Here is a 22,943-nt window from a genome sequence, read left to right as displayed (position 1 = left end):
GACATGTTCTATAAACTCAAACCTCATTTAAAAAGCAATGAACACTTAGCAGAGCAGTTTTTTGCAATTCTGTGCACTGAAATGTCTTTCAAACCAATTTGCATTTGGGTTGAGATTCATCTATTTAAAAAAACTAATTTTTGTAACCAAAAAATAAGCAGAAACATCCCCACAGTTAGTGCAAATGTCTCTTATAAGATTGACAAAACATCGCTGCCTGAAAACAGCTCTCAGTTGTTCTAATTTAAATATCTCTCCATTTTATTATTTCTGAGTCCTTCTGTTATATATGTATGTATGCATGTTTGTATGTATGTGGTGTAGTATAAACCTGGCCCTAAGGCAGCAGAGTGCTGTGCACAGCCAGAGACAAGAATAAAGTCAACGAGTTATAGGAGAGGTAGCTAGTTGTTTGAAGGATAATTCATTGTGATGTGGTTTATTTAAATAGGTGCGTCTTCACCTGTTTCCAAAACTGGAGCAAGGTTGGAATGGTCCTGATGGATTCAAATATATTGTTCCAGATCCTGGGTACATCTATTAAAAAGGCCTGCTACATTGTTTTTTATTTCTTAAATTTCTTTGTCTGCAGTCTGGTGTGTTCTGGCTGCGGGTCTGCCAGGAACTATCAAAGAAGGTGATATTACCCATAAGTTAAGCAGGGCTACTGGTTGTGATGGTTTTGTGAATGATGCAGCTGGTTTTGAAAATGATGCCTGGCAGCAAGGGAGACAATGGAGTTCAAACAGGATGGGGGTGATTTGATCATATTTCTTCAAGTCCTTAATAAGGCATGCTACAGCTTGTAGATGCCATTATGGGGTGTCAGTCTGGAATCTGGGAGGCCATGGAGTAAGGGTTTTTCACCACCCAGTTGCAAGAGTATGAGGGTTTCAACAGCAGTTCTGAAATCGCTTTCTGGAAGAAATGGTTTTACTTTGTTTAGAAGAGAGAGATGGTAATAGGTCTTCTTTGTGTTTTTTCGCAATGTATTCCATGAGGGTGAGGTTGGTTTCCAGGGTGAATCCAAGTGACTTGGCATTGTTATGATTCCCAATGTTCCCCAATATAGACCTGGGTAGTCACCTACCCTTTCATGTACATTTACCCTGCCATTGCACTACATAACGGTTCTGGTGCTGACCTTTTACCTAGTTAGGTGCTGCATAAATATCGTGTGGTTTTCTCCGAAACATAGATTCATTTATTATCCATGAGGTTTCTCAGAATCACAGCAGGATTACCATCTTTTGCATAATAACTCTGTATAAGGGTCATCATGATCATCATCCTTGGCCGACATGACACATCTAGGCAGAACCCCTGAGGGTACCTTTTTGGTATATAAGCACCACATCTCTGCTGGGCAAGGCAGAGGAGAAAGACTTCCATGCTGACACAAGACGCTGAGGTCCCTGCACCCAGATACTCCAGTACTCAGTGGTATGACATCCTTCGCGGGGTGTCCAACTCAAGACCAAGACGGGGTCCTTCATTCTCTTACATCAGGTAATGGGGTTGGCTCGTTCCTATGGGGATTCTTGGCTAAACACTTACATGCATGACAGGTACTTTTAGCTACATCTAGTTAGGGTTTGCATTGTAAGAGTACGCATTATTACTCTCATGTATCTATTAACCTGCATATATCCATTGTTTTAGCACTATGGTAGAATTCTGCCATCTATTTACTCTGCTGGTGCTTATAACCATATATATCTGTTTCTGTCTTATGGTTGTTGCAGCACACATATTTTATACTAGAATGACACTGGTTCAATAAATACTTATTGAAAACGTCCCCTTGTAGAGCTCCCTGAGACAAAGTGAGCACAAGTAACTGAGCGAAAAGTACTGTACTGATTCCACGATTCCTGAGGGGTCAGGGTTGTCATGTTCAAAAGTTGCAAGAAACTATTTTACCCCTTTGTAAGAGGACTTCTTAGTGCCACTGTGAGCTAGCTGGTACACAGGCGAGCATATTCGGTGGGGGTATCTGGAATCAGTCTGGACACCAATACCATAGTTTATGTTATCTAAACGCTCAGATCATATATAGATTTATAGGAACTAAACGACAGCATCTGACGAAAGTTGGGGTCCGAAAATGTCGGTTCATATCATTGAGCCAGGTTTGTTATGTTTCTTGTTTGTTGTCATCAGGAATTTTATGTTGGATGGTTTGAGCTTCAGGTATGCGCTGGATGCCAGATCTTGATGATGTGCAGGCAGTGTTTGAGGTGTTGGATGTTTAAAGCAGGGGAGTTTGAAGGAGATTGTGCATCATAGGTACATTGATAAATCTTGATTCTGTTATCTGTGATTAGCGCACCAAACAGCTCCATGAAGAGGTTGAAGATGACAGAAGACAGTATGGCATCAGGGGGAACTCTGCAGGTGATAGGGATGTTTTGGGACCTGGAGGTGTCCATGTGAAAAAAACTGGTGTTGGTTGGTAAGGTAGACCCAGTGAAGGACATTGCTGGTTAATACCATTTGAGACTCCAGGGTGCGTATGAGGGTGGGATGGTTGACTGTTTCGCAGTCAGCTAAGAGGTCCCGCAATATCTGGAGGCAGGGGTAATTTTCATCTGTGGCCAGGAGGCATCGTCTATGATGTGATATGCACAAAACATTTTTCAATTTTAAAACTGTCATTTTAAATCAAATTATACAAATATATCAAATAAATATGAACGGTTGCAACATTGCAAATATATTTTATATTAAATCAATACTTTAAGACATATGTTGATGTTGACTTTCACACATTGCATGTGTAGGAACCACATTTCATTGTAACATGTTTTGCCAAAAACAACATCTTTCATTATTGAAACCAGTACTTAATTTGTCAAAATAAAAAATAAAAGTGCCAGTGTACACGGTCTTTCTCAGGGAGCATCTGAAGCTTTAATCTCCCACTGTTCCTGCTAGAGCTACCAAATGCCACTCACAACTCTACAAATTTACCATCACATTCCTACAAATGGGACAATTTAGATTATTGTTGCCCATGCACAGTTGTTAGAATGACCTGGATGCAGTGGCATTGTTAAATTATTCAAATATGCTTTAACAGTAGACAAACAGCTCCACCATGTGGTGGGCTGTCATATAGAAGTGCCAGTGTTAAGAAATAAGTGCTGGTGCGAGCATGCAGCAAAAACCGGCACCATCAAGCAACGATCTCAATCAACCCCAAGTCTGCTTCTATGCTTTGGGTGTATTTTTAAATGGCAAATATAAGCTCTCTGCGATCCATTTATAATTATTTTTAATAAAAAATGTTACCTGCGTTGCTCTGTGGAACTGGAATATAATACACTTTCTTATAAATTCTGTTGCAAGAAGGCAAAATGATTATTTATTTTTTATAAAATGCATTTTACGAAGTACAACTCAAGTGGCTGTTATGTGGAGGCTGTAGCCAATTAGATAGCCAAAATAGAGCTCATTACGCCTCAGCGCCTTCAGACACAACCTTTAAGGTTAGCCAAATTCCAACAGTCCAGACTTGATCTAATGTTATGCTTTATCAATTGACTTTTTTGTCTGTTCTAGAGTAAAACTGTGATATTCTTCTGGATAATGTAACCCTTTGGCCCCTCCCGCCCTCCTACCCTACTGTTTTTAAAGAAAATTCCTCCTTTTAGCATTTAAGTGTGTTGGAAAGTGGTTTATTATTAGATGTAGGTAGGGACCTATCACTAATAATAAGGCCACAATCACAATATAAGGTCTCAATAAATTGTTCCCTTAGTAGCTCGCATCGAGCAGGCATTCTTAACTTAAGAGGCAGGTGTTTAAAGCATTTAAAAACACAAATACATTAAATAAGTAAAAGACAACACACAATAACAATCCATCACCAATTTATAAAAATAGGAAATATATGTATCTTCAAAATGACATAAAGCTAGCGCTTAGAGGCAAATAGTACTTAAATGGTTAAAATAGGTCGCGCTGGACCAGGACAAAGGCACAAGTTTGGGCCGCTCACCATATCACACTTCTACACTTACTTCTAGAAGTCTTTCTTGATCAGGAAAGGGTACACCCGCCAAGGGTCCAGAAGCTCTGATTTGCCTCTTAGAGGTTTGAGACTACAATTCTCACAATGCACCTGGTCAAATCCCTTAAAAGTGTACTGGACGCTGTTCAGCTGGGCTATTATTGGTGGAGTTGATGCAGGTGACTTCTTGAAGCTCTTTTGTATCTGTTGCTTCCAAGGATCTTACTCTTCAAACTTTAAAGCGGGTCAAAGCCCTCCTTTGTGAGGCCCAATGTTTGCAGCATGGGCAGTGTTTATGATTTCAGTCCTCTGTTGTGCAGACAAGGGGTTCAGCAAGGCAGTCCTTACTCTTCTTGTTGCTTCTTTTGTTCTTTGAAGTGTCCACAACACCAAATCCTGAATCTCTGAGTTGCTCCTTGGGAAGTTGGGGCTACAACACCCACAATGCACCTGGGCAAATCCCTAAAAGTCCAGCTGAAGGTGGTCGGCTGGTTTCCTCTTGGTGGAGATGATGCAGGTGGAGCACTTTTAACCTCGTTGCTTTCAGGGAGTCCACTCCTTAATCTTTCAGAGCTAGGCAAAGTCCTTAGAGCAGTAGTTCCCAAAGTGTGAAGTAGGTGCAGTCATTCAGAGTGCACTTCTCTTAGTGCAGGCCGGGGTTCCAGAAGGGCATTCATTTTTCTTCTTGTAGTTTCAGGAAGGGATCTGAGTTGCTAGGCAGCTCTTCCATCTTTATTCAGTGTTCCTGGGTGACAATCAGGGAGGTGCCACTGACCAATGGCATATTCTTGGCCCAGAAAGCATTATTCTTCCAAAATCCAAACTGGAGAAACTCTCTCCTGGAGTTTAAGATGTGGCTAAGATTCCATAACACTTCCAGCCCCTCTGCTAATCTAATTACTGGGGCTCCTGTCTGGCTGGGGGTGCAGGATATGGGGGTGAGCCTGTGCTGCTCTAAACTGTCATTGCCTCTTTGAAGACCAGTTTGGCTACTTCACCCCCATCCTTCCTTTTGCTTTGCAGCTTGCAGTTCTCCGTCCACAGGAAATCCTTTGCCTCTAATCAGGCCACTTCACACCTCATTAAGACAGGTTGGCTCAGCCTGGCAGAGGCGGGCCTATCAGAGAAGGGCTGCTGGAAGACTGGATTTTGGCTCCCAGAAAAGAAAGTGCTATAACTTATTTTATGTGATAGTCAGTGGCAAGTTGTTGAACTTTTTCTAGCTATCATTGTGATACTTTGAAGTATATTCTTGGCTCCTTTCTTTCAATAGTTACACTTCAATAAAGTATTTCCATGTTCCCAGGCTAAAGATACATTGTGCTACAATCTGGATAAACGTAATTGGCAGTTTCTCCCTCACCAGGGTATATAAAACATCTTATATAATGTCCCTGCTTCTAGGTACAAGGCACCCTACTCCTGGGATGCCTAGGGGATACCCTAGGGGTGACCTTATGTAAAGATAAGGTAGTTGGAGACTTTGGAAGTACCTTTAATTCCAAAGTCGAAGTTGCATATAATTTTAAGTTTGAAAGCAGCCCGCAAGGCAGGGCTGGCTTTTAAAATGACAGCAGGCACTGCAGCAGTGCACACTTAAGTGCATTAAATCTACTGGACATCTAAACCTACATGCCCTACTATATACTAGTGACTTACAGGTAGGTTGTCAGTACCAATTGTAACTATACCAAATTACACCTAATAACCATTTGAAAATTGTAGGGGTGCATCATATTCACCGTTAGTGGCACCCGCATATAATGAGTGTATCTTTTATTATTTCTGCTTGAACGTATAAAGAAATGTTTTAGCTATATCGTCATATAAAAGTGTTAGAGGGTGCGACAATGTATAATGGATATATTTAGTAAAATGCATAATGATAAGTTTTGTTTTAATGCAATGTATCAGACTAAATGTGTAACTCGATTGAATTAATTCATGTATGTCGTTTATCCACGTATGTGAAAGTAAAGGTACTAATGTTAGAATGTAATTTAGTAGTGTGTTTAACTTAGTAGAGGCCTGGAGACACATATATCGTTAGGGAGAAAGGCCTGGAATTTCTTATGTTAGCTGAATGCGGTAGGCCGCAAGTGATTTATACTAGTAGAGGTTTTGGGCTGCAGTAAATTGTAGAGTTAAAAGATGCGAAGTATTTCTTCATCCCATGATCTCACCGCAGGTGCAAGGACAGTTGGTTCGTTAGTAAAAAGGTCTTTGTTAAACCATTGAATTATGGAGAAAGCCAGGCATGGGAGTGCATTGGAATGTGCCAATTGTAACTCCTCGTACTGACAGTGTCTGGGACTCAAGGCCAAGCTGATGGACGAGGGAAGATGGACGGAGCCGAGTGGAAAATCACTGGAAGAAGACCCGGTCGAGGAGGTGTGCCAGAGGGCGTGTTCTATGTTTTGGGGTTTCGTATTAGGGACAGCACCCCGAGGGTTGAGCAGTTGAGAGTAGGACAGCCGAGCAGAGAGGAGAGGTAGGCGAGGAGTTAGAAGGAGCATTTTAGATCAAGCTCTCCAAGTGAAGACTTCTTAGGAAGTTCACTTCTGACACCTTTTTATGATTTTCGGGTCTTAAGGGAATGTTTAGCAGGGACGTCATCCAGCATAAAGTAGGGACAGAAATGCTTTGGTTTAATGATTCCTAATATCGACATTAGCTTGGTAGTTATCTACCTCATGCTTTTAGAAGCTGTATTGTTGTTCATATTCAGTCGTATGCGGATTCTTCGTAGAGTGGCATTTGTATTAGTACCCATTTACCTGCTGAGCCTTGTGTTAAGGTGCTTGTATCTGCAGATGTTTTTCCTGATAATAGAATCCCGATAGAAATAGTAATTGACGTCTGAGTCTTCAATTATGTCAAATTGCGGAAGGTATTCTTTGATAATTGTATTTGCTCCCTCCATGCTATCAGGCAAGTAAAAAGGTTCAGTCGACCAGAGTGGGTTCTTGAGATAAATGGATACAAGAAAATTGAGCCCCAGCAGTTGGTAGTAGAGGATGGTTACTTCCGATAGCGAGGGATGATTAGATAAGATAAGTGATTCTTGAGACCCATAGACGATAAGTAATGGTGAATCGTTAGATGGTGACCAGCAGACGACGGCGGATGATGAACATAGACGGCGAGTAGCAGCGCGGCAGGAAACAGCAGTTCGTGGAGTGAGTATGAACAGGATGAGATGCTGTAGATTGCGGTGTTGATTTTGTGTGATGTCTTGCGGAGTTAGAGTGAACGTTGAATGATTGTGAGATCAGGCTGTGAGCGCGCGCAGCCCGGGAATTGTGGTGTAGAAGACACCCGTGGTAGATATTGTTGACCACCCAAAGGAGATCGTGAGGTACCATCGATCACCTGGACCGAGATAGGGGGAGCGAATGTGTGAGTGCATGACAACTTGACGCTGGTCGTGGGTTGCTGTATGTGGCTTTGAATATTTGTAACCTATCAGAGGCGCTCTGTCTGATCGGATGGGGACAGACAGTTGCCAACCGAGGTCAACAATTTCGAGAGACTGCGGACGAACAGTCAGAGGCTGTGGACGGACAGCCAGAGAAATAATTTGTTTGGGACAAACGGTTATTTCAGTGTATGAATGGGACGAATGCAGGTGTGAAACGTAAACAGTAAAGAGAGGGAACTGCTGCGAACACAGGAAGGTGACGTCAGAGGGTGTCGCGCTGTGATAGGTCGGTTGTTGTTAGTCACGCTGTTATTGGAGGGTTTGACATAGAGTGGTAAACAGTGTGTGAGAACGAATTTTATTAATCATGAAGTGTTTTAAGGTCTTTCGAGAAATGTGTAGAGGCGATAAGCATGTGGTTACTCGAGAGGGAGAAGAAGCCCCTCCCGAGGATACTCCAGCACATTACATGGCAAAGCATGTGGGGTTGCATACGATTATTTGGCTTGAGAATTGGCATAAAATGACCCAAAGTGAAGGGGAATTAGCATTCCCGAGGTATGGTTCGTTCAGGCTAGCAGTGTTGTACCAGCTGAAATCTGTAATGGCGGGGTTACGACCTTTGCCAAGGCCGACACAGTTCAAGGCACTACATGCGTGGATTAGAGCAGACAGAGGGAGGAATCAGGACAGAGTGAAAAAGTCGATCAGGGCTTACCAGGATGCTAGATGGGACGCAGTGGAGAAAAGATGGCGGGTACAGACACTAGAGGGAGAGAGACTTTATCCCTTATTGATCACATCTGAGGGGGTAAAAACCGTAAAGTCAGAAGAGGAGGATGAGAGTGAGTTAGATGATGATTTTATGGAAAGATTATTGTCAGAGAGACCACCTCCGTATAACTCAGAGGTCCCAGAGGAGACGTTAGTCCAGATAGACGATGACAGGAGAGTGACATTCCGATCAGAGACGAGAGTAGAAGGAAGGCTCTCGATAGGAACAGAGAGTACGAGGAGCCCGTCTGAGGCAAACGAAAGGGGTGAGAGAGAGGGGAGGTTACCGGATGCCTTTAAAGTACCGGTTACCATAGGACCCATAGTTTCGATTTATCACCCCGATAGGGAGGAGAGTGAAAACCCAGGGCAGACAGCTGAGGGGGTTAGGAGAGAGGTCACTGAGAGTGGCCTGGAGGGTGCGATGACCCGAAACCCGAACCCTATAGAATGGAGTACACCCTTGCCAGCCATGTCGGATTCCTCAGGAGAACAAAGAGAACAGAGACCCGAGAGGTCGAGGTCCCTGATGGAGTCGGGAGCAGATTTACGATCATGGGTACTGCCACAGAGAGGTCAGGACCCAAGGGTAGGCATGGCAGAGAGAGAGCAGGCCGGCTCCAGAGACCAGTCCGCTTCAAGGGAAATGTTCCGAGAACGGAGGCCGCAGGACCAGGAATGTGAGGAAGACGGTAGAGGAGGGGTGGTCTGCCGAGAGGTGCTGAGAGGAGCCCTGGGAGCCGGTAGGATAGATGTAGTAAGGTTAAAAGCAGAAGTGGATGAGATAATAAGCGGAAGCCTGCCCATTGAAAGAGTGGTAACATATGGACCGGATGAAATACTTTTTGTGGCAAAGGATGTGACTCGGAAGGCACGAGCCGCACATGAGAAATTGTCAGAATTGGCTAAGCAATACGGGGTAGATCTGTCTAGAACGAAAGCATTGCAAGGAAACCATAGGTTGCAGTACAGTGACCAGGAATTGGAGGAGAAAAGGGTCATCGGATTGAGGGCTTATAGCAGAGAGTTGATCTTGTCCATAAGAATATGGATGACCCTTGACAAATGGGAAGAGAAGTGGTCTAGGAAGAAAGGCTCCAGAGGAATGATAGGAGAGACCCCACCTCCGGGTGGAGGGCAGGTGAGGATAGGGAATTTCCCTTTAAGGGAAGTGCAGAATGGAGGATATGTGTACGTACTCTGGAGCAGGGGCGATTTAGCGGCATTTACCAATGACTTCCCCCGGCTTAGGGAGAAGCCAGTAGAGTGGTATAAGCAAGTTGATCGTTTTGTTAAGATCTCAAAGGTACTGTGGACCGATTTGAATACCTTGTTCGACATTGTGGTCCCGGGAGATTTGTGGGCGGCATGTAAGACTGCCATTGACTGGCCAACTCAGGAGCCTGAGAGAAATGCATATACGAATGGTCCATCACCGGCAGTAATGAGGTTGTATGATCGGATGATTGCCTGGTTAAAGGAGAAGGTTTCACCCCAGGACATCGATTGGGTAAAGATAGACAGGACAGTGCAGGAACCGAAGGAGACAGTGCAGGAACCGAAGGAGACGGTGCATGAATTTTATGAGAGACTCTTGCAGGCTTTTAAGCAGTATAGTGGTTTAGACGCGTTGGACACAAAGGACATGGGACAGTTTGTTTCAAAGTTTGTGTTGGGACTGAGGCCAGAGGTTAGCCTCATGATACAGCAACATTTGATTTGCTGGCAGAATAAACCGGTTGATGTGATTTTACTTTATGCCCAATATTGCACAGATGAGATTGAATCCAAACATAGGAAATTGAAGGATAATTTGCTGCTAGTTCAGATGCAAACCACTCAGGGACAGTCTAATGGAGGAGCAGTAGGAAGGAGACAGGGGAATTATCAGGTAGGAAATCAGAATGCTCAGGGGCAAGGAAGGCCGAGGCCAGTAGACCCTAGAACGGGGATGGATGTGGCGATATTGAAAAAGACTACAGCCTGTCACCAGTGTCACCAGATTGGACACTGGAGACGCGAGTGTCCCCTGAACCCGTGGAATCAGGTGCAGCCAGAACAAGAGGTAGCTCAGGTCCCTGGGACGGACGCGGTTCAGACAATAACCCGACCTAAGACGATGAAAGGGGGGACTGGCGTCCCGCAGGTGCAGGTGCAGGTTCCCCAGCCACCCAGAATACAGACGATACAGCAGGGAGCTCGCACTTATTTGCAGATGCCAATGTTTGAAGTGAGTGAGGGAAATGATATAAGCTTGGCGGCCCAATTAGGGTCTAGCAGGGATGTGGACTGTATGCTTAGGGCCGTTCTAGAAGTAGATCAAGCAGGACCCTTTGTGGAAGCAGATCTTGACGGTCATCCTACGACCTTTTTGGTTGACACGGGGGGCTACTAGATCGACTTTAAGGTCGGCAGTGGTTCCACGGCTGGCCCTTTCTGGACAAAGCATTCAGGTGATTGGAGTGGCAAATAAGAAGCTGGTTAGTCCATTAACGGAGCCAATTCCAATCAGGATAGGACATTTCAGTGATCGACACCAGTCCGGTTTGCCTGCTAGGAAGAGACTTGTTGTGCAAGCTCAACTGCACGATTTACTGTACCCCGAAGGGAGTGGAGGTACAGATGAGAGACGATGACGCGACCTTCAAGGTTGCGAATCAGCAGGTGTGCATAGAAATGTATCCAGCGTTAACGGTGGAGGAACTTCCAGTTGATTTGATGGACTCAGTGTCCATCGATGTATGGGACCTTAGTGGCGAGGAGATTGGTTTAGTCAAAGGAGTAGATCCAGTGAAAATCCGGATTAAACCAAATGTAGAATTTCCGAGGACACCCCAGTATAAGTTATCCCCTGAAACTATCGCAGGGATTAAACCTGTGATTGAGTCGATGATTAGGCAGTGAATATTGATGGAGATTATTGGTAGCCCATGTAATTCACCTATCATGGGACTGCAGAAGCCAAGCGGAAAGTTTAGGATTGTGCAAGATTTGCGAAAAATAAATGAAATAGTTGTTCCATGTTGTCCAGTGGTACCAAATCCATCTGTGATCCTATTTCAGATCCCATGCGAAGCTGAATGGTTCACTGTGATTGACTTGTGTCAAGCATTTTTTCCGATTCCCTTACATGAGGATAGCCAATTTCTTTTTGCATTTAGGCTGGAAAATCGTGTGTTAACGTGGTGTCGTATCCCACAGGGTACACGGAGAGCCCATCTATCTTTAATCAGATCCTGAAGAAGAATCTCGAAGGGCTTGTGTTGCCGCAAAACTCCGTTTTAGTGCAATACATTGATGATCTGCTCGTTGCGTCAGAAACGGAAGACGCCTGCAGAATCGACACAGTTGCCCTGTTGAATTACTTGGGAGAGAATGGTCATAAGGTGTCTCCAAGCAAGCTGCAATACTGTTTGAAAGAAGTACAGTATTTGGGGCACCGAATTGAGAAGGGAAAAAGAAAGGTGTCTCCGGATCGCATTGATGCGATTCTGAGAATGCCAGTTCCCTCAACTCAGAGGGAGGTCAGAATGTTTTTGGGAATGGTGGGCTATTGCCGCCAATGGATCCCAAACTTCTCCTTTGAAGCGAAGCCTTTACAGCGGCTGACGCGAAAGGATGTGAGTGACCCGGTACCATGGGATGACGAGTGTTTGAGGTCATTCTTGACGCTGAGAGAAGCTTTATGCAGCGCTCCGGCTTTAGGGATGCCAGACTATAACAAGGCGTTTGCCTTATTCTGTTGCGAAAAGGAAGGTTGCGCATTAGCAGTGTTGACTCAGAGTCACGGAGGTGTCCGCAGACCAGTTGCCTATTTCTCTGCTACTTTAGATCTAGTAGCTTCTGCGTTGCCCAGATGTCTCAGATCCGTTGCTGCAACAGGTGTCTGTATCGAAAGATGCGAGAGCATTGTGATGGGTCACCCGCTTACTGTTCATGTGCCACATTCTGTTGAATTGTTGATGACTAGGACTAAAACACAGCACCTAACAAATAACAGGTTGACTCGTTATGAGCAAGTCATACTTGCTGCAGATAATGTGACGCTGAAAAGGTGTTCTGTTTTAAATCCTGCTACACAGTTGCCTATTCCAAATGTAGATGATGATGAAGATTGTGAGGACCATGATTGTCTCGATGTGACTGAACTATGCACCAAACCGAGGCCTGATATTGTTAATGAACCGCTCCCAGTTTCAGATGAGATTTTCTTTGTGGACGGTTCATGCTTAAGAGACAGTGTCGGTCGACTGAGAGCAGCCTTTGCTGTGTGTACTATCACAGGGGTCGTTGAAGCCGCTTGTCTTGAAGGAGTACATTCCGCACAGGTGGCTGAGCTTATTGCACTGAGCCGTGCTTGTTTAGCCGCTGATAAGATTCGTGTAACGATTTACACAGATAGCCAATATGGGTTTGGTGTGGTTCACGATTTCGGACAGCTATGGTCCCAAAGAGGGTTCAGGACATCTTCTGGTTCACCCATTAGAAATGGTGATTATGTGCGACAATTATTGGTTGCCCTACAAAGCTCAGAGGAAATTGCTGTTGTTAAATGTTCTGCACACACTAAGGGAACTGATTTTGTGTCTTTGGGTAACAATTATGCAGATGAAGTAGCTCGATTTTGTGCAGAGCAGGGATGTAATTATACTGAAAGTCACGTTGTGGAAATCGAAGGGAAAACAGATTATACTGTGATGTTAGCTATAGCGAACTCATGGGAGGAACTGAAGCAGTTGCAAGATGGGGTCACCGACCACGAGCGGGACAGTTGGATACGAGCGGGATGTGAAAAAGGAGAGGTGGATATATGGGTTTCGAGTGATGGACGTGCTGTGTTACCAGAATGTTTGTTGACTCCCATGGCGAGGCTAATACATGGTGCTGTGCATCTTGGCAGAGATGCAATGATGCGAGTGTTTCGCCAAACGTGGTACAATCCGAAGTTTCGGACAGTAGCTGAGGCTGTGTGTCAGAGGTGTGTTACCTGTCAACAGATGAATGTAGGAAAAAGAACCGCTGTGACGTTGAGTCACATAGGCAGGTCAGGTGGACCTTTTAATAGGATGCAGCTTGATTTTATCGAAATGCCGAAGTGTAATGGGTTGAGGTACATATTAGTTATAGTATGTGTCTTTTCCAGGTGGGTGGAGGCTTACCCAACACGTAGCTGTGACACCCTCACGGTAGCTAAGCTGGTATTGAGGGAACTAATCCCGAGGTACGGTTTCCAGACCTCTTTTGAATCAGATAGAGGAACCCACTTCCACAGTGAAATCATGAAGCTGCTTTGTGCTGCTTTAAATGTAGACCAGAGATTACACTGCAGCTACAGACCAGAGGCTTCTGGGATTGTGGAGCAAGTAAATGGAACTTTGAAAGCCAGAATGGCGAAAGTATGCTCTTCCACATCTTTGAAATGGCCAGATGCATTACCTTTAGTTCTCATGAGTATCCGCGTGTCCCTGATAGAAGGACTGGATTGTCACCCCATGAGATAATAATGGGGAGGGCGATGCGCTTGCCAGCAATACCTGCTACTGCTTTGATTAACATCACTGATGACATGATTTTGGACTATTGTAAAGGCCTGGCTGACGTGGTCCGTTCTGTGTCTCAGCAGGTGCAGACAGCAACGGTTCCCGCTGCAAGCGACCTGTGCCACGACTTGTGCCCAGGCGACTGGGTGTTGGTGCGCAAACACATGAGGAAGAGTTGCCTGGATGCTCGCTGGCGTGGGCCCTACCAAATAATCCTCATCACGAATACAGCAGTGAAGTGTGGGGGACTGCCGAACTGGGTACACGCTTCCCATACCCGTAGAGTTCCAGCACCCTTGGAAGAAACAGCCCCTCTTGAGAACGAAAATCCAGTTGAGGTGGCAGAGCCATCTGAGAGGGCAAGTCAAGCTGTAGGGGTTGCTGACGCAGCTGGTTGTGCACTGAATCCAGAATGTGAAGAGAACGTTGAAAGAGACTCAGAAGAAGAAGAAAGAGCTGCGGGGGGCAGTACCGAGTCTGATTCTGCTGAAGAAGAAAGCAGTGCACAGGGTATCAGTAGGGAGTGCGGAAGTGCCACAGAAGCGGAAAGAGTTTGGCCCGCGAGTCAGAGGTGGGGAAACTCGAAATCGGCACCAAGAACAGATCTTGCACCAGTTTCTGAAGAATCTGAAGCGGAGCAAGAAGACGTAGATCGGCCCCAAAGTGCCTTAAGCAGGTCGAAGAGAACAAGAGTGCCGTGCCAAAAGTACGCCTCACCAGAGTGGGCATACACTGTGACAGATGCCAAGTTTGTTGAACACGGGAAGATTGAGATCGATCACACTGGTCAACAGTCTCCCATTTCCGAGAGTGGAAGTGTTGCTGAAGGTTCCAGGTTTGGAGATCGAAGGAGTATTGACCATCAACATTCCAATCCCGCCATTCTTGAGTATTATCCGTGGTTTGATTTTGGAAACGCTAGACTTCCCAACCTTTGCAGTCATACCTGCACCCCAAGAACTGACAACCCTTAAGCTCGAAATCCTGCAGGCGGTCCTAGAGCTGTTGGGACCGGCAGTGATTCTGGATTGACTGTGAAGTAGCTGTACATAAACGTTGATGCGTAGATAAATTAGGCCCGAGAGGAAGAAGAATAAATTTAGGGATTTTCTGTGAAGAAACGAACAAGAGTTGGGGAAGCCTTCCCAATTAGAAGAAACAAGAATTTGGACTTTGCTCAAGGTTCCCCCAGTTCAAGAGGAAGTAGTTTGGATTGTACTCATTGGATGAGAAGGAGACTTGTATCCTTAGAGACTGTGCTAAGTATCGAGGACATTTCAGAGATAGCGGAACCTGGGCATGTGCATCGTAGAGCCAAATTAGTGATAGGCACACTGTTAGGAGTAGTGATAGCGGTCATATTAGTAGTGGTAGTAACTTCATACATGGTGGCCCATAGACAGGAGGGGGAGGTACAGGGAGCACCCACACCTACCACTCCAGGACAGGGAGGGGTCACTATTAGTGATCAGAGAGCTCAGACGCTTGAGGAGAATCGGATGCTCCATGTAGATTTGTCCAGAGAGGATTTTAAACTTAATGCTTATGCGAAGTTGTTGTATGAATACGTGGATGCGATGGATGCGAAAGATTGTTATGTGTGCATGCAGTTGCCTGCTTCAGTAGATGAGGGTATTAGGAACCATCATCTCCCCTTGACATATGGGATCTCTTGCAGCTTATTGCTTAGCTTGTTTTATGAAAGGAAACAGTTTGAGTACTTTTTCTCAAATTATGACACAGTACTTCCCGAAGTTCCGGCATACAAGCATTTGAATAAGTATGACTATTACAAGTTAGAGGATAGGCTTCAGAAGTATTTTAGACCGACTGTGAAGCTGGACACCGCATATGCTCATAGACATAATTTGACATGCTGGTTGTCCGAAACGGAAAAGAAGTTCATAGGTCAGATAGAGTATAGGTATAGAAAACTGACCCAGACATGCAACACGGTAGATAGCCCAGTGGATTGGACGGATGAGGAGAGATGGCATAAATCTAAGGGAAGCTATGGTCCGATTGCATTAGACGAGGTACAGAGGGGGGAATTGTGTGTTGCCCGGCCACAAACTCCCAAGGAGAAGATTCTAGTGGGGCATAGTATGTGTGAACATACTTTTACCATTAAGGACTCTGCCAAGAATTTCTTGCAGAATACGATACAGGTGATTCCGACTGTGTACTATGTGTGTGGGAGAAATGCGTATGTGATATTGCCTGCGAATTGGTATGGTACGTGTTATTTGGCGATTATTTTCCCAAATATTTATCACACAGAAGATTTGAAGCTGTTAGAGACAGGGCACCATTCTAAGGTGCGTAGAGCTGCGAATGCAGGGATGGTGATTGGGGACATATATGGCGTGACCATACCTAGTTTGGGAGTGGTTCTGAATGATGTAAAGATAAGAAAGTTAGCGACTGTAGTGGATGAATTGTCAATGAATTCGGCGAGGTCATTGCTATTGGTGAATGGAGAAATGTTATCGATACGAAATATGGTTTTGCAGAATAGACTTGAGTTAGACGTATTATTAGCAAAGGAGGGCGGAGTCTGTAAATTGCTGAAGGTCCAAGAATGCTGCACGTATATTCCAGACAATAGCAAGGATTTGGCGAAGTACATTGTCAACATTACCACGATCCATAAGGAAATAGAAGATTTGACAGAAGAGAATGTGTGGGAAAAGATTAGCCAAGGATTTGGTCGAGTGGGGGCTTGGTTTGCGAACTTGGGAATGGGATTCCTGGGTTCTGTGTTGAAGCCAATCATAATTGCAGTGGTATGTGTGATCTGTTTGTGGGGACTTCTAAGGGTCTGGAAGTGGTATAGAGGGAATAGGGCCGAAAGAGCCCTCAGAGCGAATGAGCAGAGAATGGAGAGATTACAGGATCGTCAGTATCAGAATCTCAAAAGGATTGAAGGGATTCGACATGGTGGGATGGTAGCGACTGCAGTTTAGAGGAGTTATCCCAGAAGAAATGAGAATGATGGTGTGATGACAGTTGTCATCAAAGGGGGGAACTGATGTAGCGCTTAAAAGTTTGAAAATTGTAGGGGTGCATCATATTCACCGTTAGTTGGCACCCGCATATAATGAGTGTATCTTTTATTATTTCTGCTTGAACGTATAAAGAAATGTTTTAGCTATATCGTCATATAAAAGTGTTAGAGGGTGCGACAATGTATAATGGATATATTTAGTAAAATGCATAACGATAAGTTTTGTATTAATGCAATGTATCAGACTAAATGTGTAACTCGATTGAATTAATTCATGTATGTCGTTTATCCACGTATGTGAAAGTAAAGGTACTAATGTTAGAATGTAATTTAGTAGTGTGTTTAACTTAGTAGAGGCCTGGAGACACATATATCGTTAGGGAGAAAGGCCTGGAATTTCTTATGTTAGCTGAATGCGGTAGGCCGCAAGTGATTTATACTAGTAGAGGTTTTGGGCTGCAGTAAATTGTAGAGTTAAAAGATGCGAAGTATTTCTTCATCCCATGATCTCACCGCAGGTGCAAGGACAGTTGGTTCGTTAGTAAAAAGGTCTTTGTTTAACCATTGAATTATGGAGAAAGCCAGACATGGGAGTGCATTGGAATGTGCCAATTGTAACTCCTCGTACTGACAGTGTCTGGGACTCAAGGCCAAGCTGATGGACGAGGGAAGATGGACGGAGCCGAGTGGAAAATCACTGGAAGAAGACCCGATCGAGGAGGTGTGCCAGAGGGCTTGTTCTATGTTTTGGGGTTTCGTATTAGGGACAGCACCCCGAGGGTTGAGCAGTTGAGAGTAGGACAGCCGAGCAGAGAGAAGAGGTAGGCGAGGAGTTAGAAGGAGCATTTTAGATCAAGCTCTCCAAGTGAAGACTTCTTAGGAAGTTCACTTCTGACACCTTTTTATGATTTTCGGGTCTTAAGGGAATGTTTAGCAGGGACGTCATCCAGCATAGAGTAGGGACAGAAATGCTTTGGTTTAATGATTCCTAATATCGACATTAGCTTGGTAGTTATCTACCTCATGCTTTTAGAAGCTGTATTGTTGTTCATATTCAGTCGTATGCGGATTCTTCGTAGAGTGGCATTTGTATTAGTACCCATTTACCTGCTGAGCCTTGTGTTAAGGTGCTTGTATCTGTAGATGTTTTTCCTGATAATAAAATCCCGATAGAAATAGTAATTGACGTCTGAGTCTTCAATTATGTCAAATTGCGGAAGGTATTCTTTGATAATTGTATTTGCTCCCTCCATGCTATCAGGCAAGTAAAAAGGTTCAGTCGACCAGAGTGGGTTCTTGAGATAAATGGATACAAGAAAATTGGGCCCCAGCACCATGTACTTTTAATCAAAGCACAGACTGGTTTGCAGAGCCCAGGGCACAATCAGAGTCAGAAGACCAGCATCTAGTAGCCAAAATGGGAGCAAAAAGTGGGGGGACACTGCAAAAGGTCTTGGTTTCTCACAAAGAGCCACAGTAAAATGTGAAGAGCATTTATTGGGAACTCTTTAGAATATATTACATCTCTGGTATAGGCAATGACTGCAGTAAGATACACCCCTTATCTGGATATTTGGAAGGACCCATGGAGCCATGAGGCAGCCCAGAATGCTGGCTACTGTTTCCCAACCCTGTGTGTTGTTAGGATTCCCCAGCAAGGTTGGTATGAACTGATCCCTCTCCTGATGTCATCTCATGATGAGTAGATATGAAAGTATGCTGTTCCTAGAAAGAGCTACTAATGAGTAAAGAGATGTATGTGTCCCCGAAGTCAGGAGGAGAGTCCTCCTTCAGGAAAAAGACCCTCACACATCCGGCAAACTAGCTGTCATATGTCGTCAGCATGTGGCCCAGATGTTAAGTGTCATCATCGGGTCTGCTCCGAATCGGGGCGGCGCTGCAATCCCCGATCGGCGACCCCAGTGGCGCCTTTTAGTGGAGATCTTTATTCCATAGTTGCCGGTGGGTGAATGCAGGTGAGGGCCTTGAAGTGAGGAAGTGTGTGGTGAAAGGAGTGTATTAAAAATAAGTAGTGGGGAACCTAAATAACGTTTATTAAATGACGGGGGTCCCACTCTTATTCTAAAAACAATAGAGTGCGTAATATTACAGTTAAAATGACTGTTTTACGCTGTGGTCATAAATGGTCAACATGTTTCTTGCTTTAGTAAAGTAACCGCAATTCTTCAGGACCAGGTGATTCACACACTTATTGGTAGTGGTAGTGGCTACTGTGGCACTTACCACACGTACAGCACCCTAATAAGTGGTGCCACTGTGTACCCCCCGCATCGGGCACTCTGAAATTTCTGCCATAGCACTAATCACAGTGTGGGCTGGTCATTTTTAAATAATACTCTTGTTTTAGTCCACTTCTTAAGGGTGTTCACACTTAGTACCACCTTATAGCTGAACACCTGGCAATATTGAAATTGCATGACAACTGATGATTGTAGTTTTTAAAGATAAGATCTACAATATTTGTCACATTGCGATTGTTATTTACATGTGTGTTTGTGTCCCTGTATTTTTCTCTTTCAGGCGTTGTACCTCACCTCCACTAGTCACCACTTATTAGGGTGCTGTACGTGTGGTAAGTGCCACAGTAGCCACTACCACTACCAATAAGTGTGTGAATCACCTGGTCCTGAAGAATTGCGGTTACTTTACTAAAGCAAGAAACATGTTGACCATTTATGACCACAGCGTAAAACAGTCATTTTAACTGTAATATTACGCACTCTATTGTTTTTAGAATAAGAGTGGGACCCCCGTCATTTAATAAACGTTATTTAGGTTCCCCACTACTTATTTTTAATACACTCCTTTCACCACACACTTCCTCACTTCAAGGCCCTCACCTGCATTCACCCACCGGCAACTATGGAATAAAGATCTCCACTAAAAGGCGCCACTGGGGTCGCCGATCGGGGATTGCAGCGCCGCCCCGATTCGGAGCAGACCCGATGATGACACTTAACATCTGGGCCACATGCTGACGACATATGACAGCTAGTTTGCCGGATGTGTGAGGGTCTTTTTCCTGAAGGAGGACTCTCCTCCTGACTTCGGGGACACATACATCTCTTTACTCATTAGTAGCTCTTTCTAGGAACAGCATACTTTCATATCTACTCATTTGTATCTGGGCTATGTATGCTGGACCTGTCATAAACAGCCCCTGTTCCTCCCCTTTTTGAGAGTCATCTCATGATGGCCACGATCCAAAACAATGAAAAATCCTTGAAGCAGACAGAAACGTCAGCAGAAGCTTTGCCAAAGACAAAACAAGAATTCCTCAGCAAAGACCAACAACCAGAGTGAAGATCCAGCTACACAAGCCAATCAAAAAGATCAATCCCTCTCTGTCCCTGCTAATAATATGGCCAAATGTGGCATCTCTCTTTCTGGAGGTATCTAGTAAAGGAAGGTGAGTTATCTTATATGCAATTTTATACAGACTCGAATCAGCATTGAATGTTGTGTGATGAATGATTATTTTATCTGAAACTTATCACATTGGATTGATTTATTTATAAAGTTTTATATAGCACGAACTTGACCCAAGAGGGTATCAGAGCGCTTTACATTTGGGATTGTTGCGTTAAAAGTTACATCAGATATAAGAGCATAGTAAAGTACAGTACACATAAACAATGTTTGAAGAATTCAAAGGAGGGAGGGGAGGAAGGAGTAAAAGCGGGGAGACGAGGAGGAACTGTGCCCAATGTCCGGCTGGGTAGGTGATGGTCAAGGGGGAAACCAGGGCCAATCTCCTCATTAGCTGCCTAGCAGCTCCACCGGGCATCAGCCATGTTGCTCAGGTCTCAGCATTCAGGAAAACTAGTTTTTAGTTTATTTTATTTGAGAAGGTTATATAGCGCTGGCTAGACTCGGAGGTATCAGAGCGCTATACCAGAGGAATATTGCGTTGCAAATTACATAAGTTACGCTAGCGTAGTAAGGTACAGTAAACAAACAACGAGGTTGAGAGAATTTGATGGAAAGGAGGGGAGGAAGGAGCCATAGCAGGGAGACGAGGAAGAACTGTGTCCAATGTCCGGCTGGGTAGGTGACGGTCGAGGGAGAAACCAGGGCCATTCTCCTCATTAGCTGTGTAGCAACTCCACCGGGCATCAGCCATGTTGCTCAGGTCTCAACGTTCGGGAAAAGAGTTTTGAATAGATACATATGCTATGAGGATAGAGGTAACAGAAGGAGGCGGGGGGGAGGGAGTAAAAACAAACCAGAGAAGGAGCTGAGGCTACCATATAGGCGATGGGGGATGTGATCAAGGTCTGGTCGGAGTACGGTGGTAGGGAAAAGTGTGGCAGCCATCTTGGGGTCTGGCTAGGGATTCTGACCTTGGAGTTAGATACAGCCGGTACCCATTTTAGTCTTTCATTTGAGGGGGGCCTCGAGCGGGGACACGCCTGCATCTGGATGAGTAGCGCCAGGATTAGGGTTGAGAGAGAGCTTCTGGCCGCCATGTGCATGTCAGGCATGACCCCGGAATGCCACCGATACCCAGGAGCAATCCGATCTCTCAAAGTGCAGGGGTGCCCCCCGTCACCATTTGAATCAGCGTGGGCCGATTTAAAACCCCCCCACTCATTAGGAGGGTGATGTCCCTCATGGTGGGCCGCCGCCTCAGTGCTCCACAGCCCAGTCACAGCACACTCAGGCAGCCTTGCCACTGTTTAAACACCTCATACACCAAGCCCAATCTCATCAGAAAGATAAAGCGATCCACTTCGCCTTAAACGGCCGCCATTTTAGAGTCAGGCACCGTACAGCTGCAGGACAACATGAAACTGTGGTCGGCCCCGTTATCAATTGCTCCTCAAAAACTGATATTTTTTCATCCTTGCAACCTCCTTCATGTAGTTTTTATCATGGAGGACAGGTAAAAGAAATTGTGCATAGTGAAGGGCTATTCTCGATAAGTTTACTTGTTTGATGCAACATTGATTTATAGTCTTTACTTAGCTTTGAAATGTATCCTTTAACTAAGCATACAAATCAAATGTTTCTTAGCATGTATTTGATGTACTTTTCAGAATCTCACATAATAAATCATTAATCAGTGTGTACTTTTATTTACTTTGGGATTTCCATTAGAAACTGTTCAATCTCAAAATAATTCCAGAATATGTTTAATTTTAATAAAATTATTTGATGCATAATGGTGGTGGATTTTTGTGTAGATCTGCAACTATTCTTGTTGGGTCGTATTTTTAAGATGTTTTCCAACTGTGATGTTTCTTCATATACTTTCACTTGAATCAGTTTAAAAAAAAAAATGTTTAACACTTAAATATTGAAGACGTTTTCCAATACCCAGAAGCAAGCAGCACTATCTATTCCATTTGGTAAATCTGTGACGATGTAGGTTTGCTTGTCAGATATCGCTGCTAATGCTGAATATAGAAAAAATATCGGGTTCTATTACACTTTATTTGAGATTGTTTTCCACTGAAACTTAAAGGTCAGTAGCTTTACTGACTTTTGTTATTCTGTGAGCACTTTAATATCACACCTATGCTACTTCTTTACATTATGAAGCATTACATTTTATGGATTTTATTTTTCAAACAATCAACATAGATCTTGGAGATAAAAAATAGTCTCTATAAACTGTGGCAGCTGTAATTGAGTTCAGCTTTCCAAAATATGATTAACTCCAATGTCAACACAGTAAAATGTTGTAATTCTGATCTCCGCTTGGTTAATACAGGGATAATGATAGAGACACAGGGGACTATACACAAAGAATATTTTACAAGAGAGTAAGGGCCTTCATATGACTTTGGCAGTCTCGGAGAGGGGCTGCCACGCCCCTGACCACCAAAGCCATAAAACAATGCCTGCCAGAGTACGACTTTTAAAGTTTCTGGCAGCCAGTTCTTTGGCGGTCCCACTGCGGTGCCTTTGAAAAATCAAAGGCTGTTCCTGCAGGGCATGGACTGCCAAGTCCATGCTCTGCAGGAACTGGGGGTGCATGCAGACAGAGGGCACAACATGTGCCCCACTGCATGCACCCCATGGCGCCGAGGCACAGGGGGGGCCTGTAGGGCCCCCTTTGTTTCCTCATGCCACACTTTCATGGCGGTCGCACCGCCATGAAAAGTGTGGTGGTGAGGTAGCTTGTAAAATGCTTGGCAGGGCCACAGCAGCCCCACAAAG

Source organism: Triturus cristatus, chromosome 6 (assembly GCF_964204655.1).
Source record: "Triturus cristatus chromosome 6, aTriCri1.1, whole genome shotgun sequence".
Classification (NCBI taxonomy): Eukaryota; Metazoa; Chordata; class Amphibia; order Caudata; family Salamandridae; genus Triturus; species Triturus cristatus.
This window is presented reverse-complemented; position numbering follows the sequence as displayed.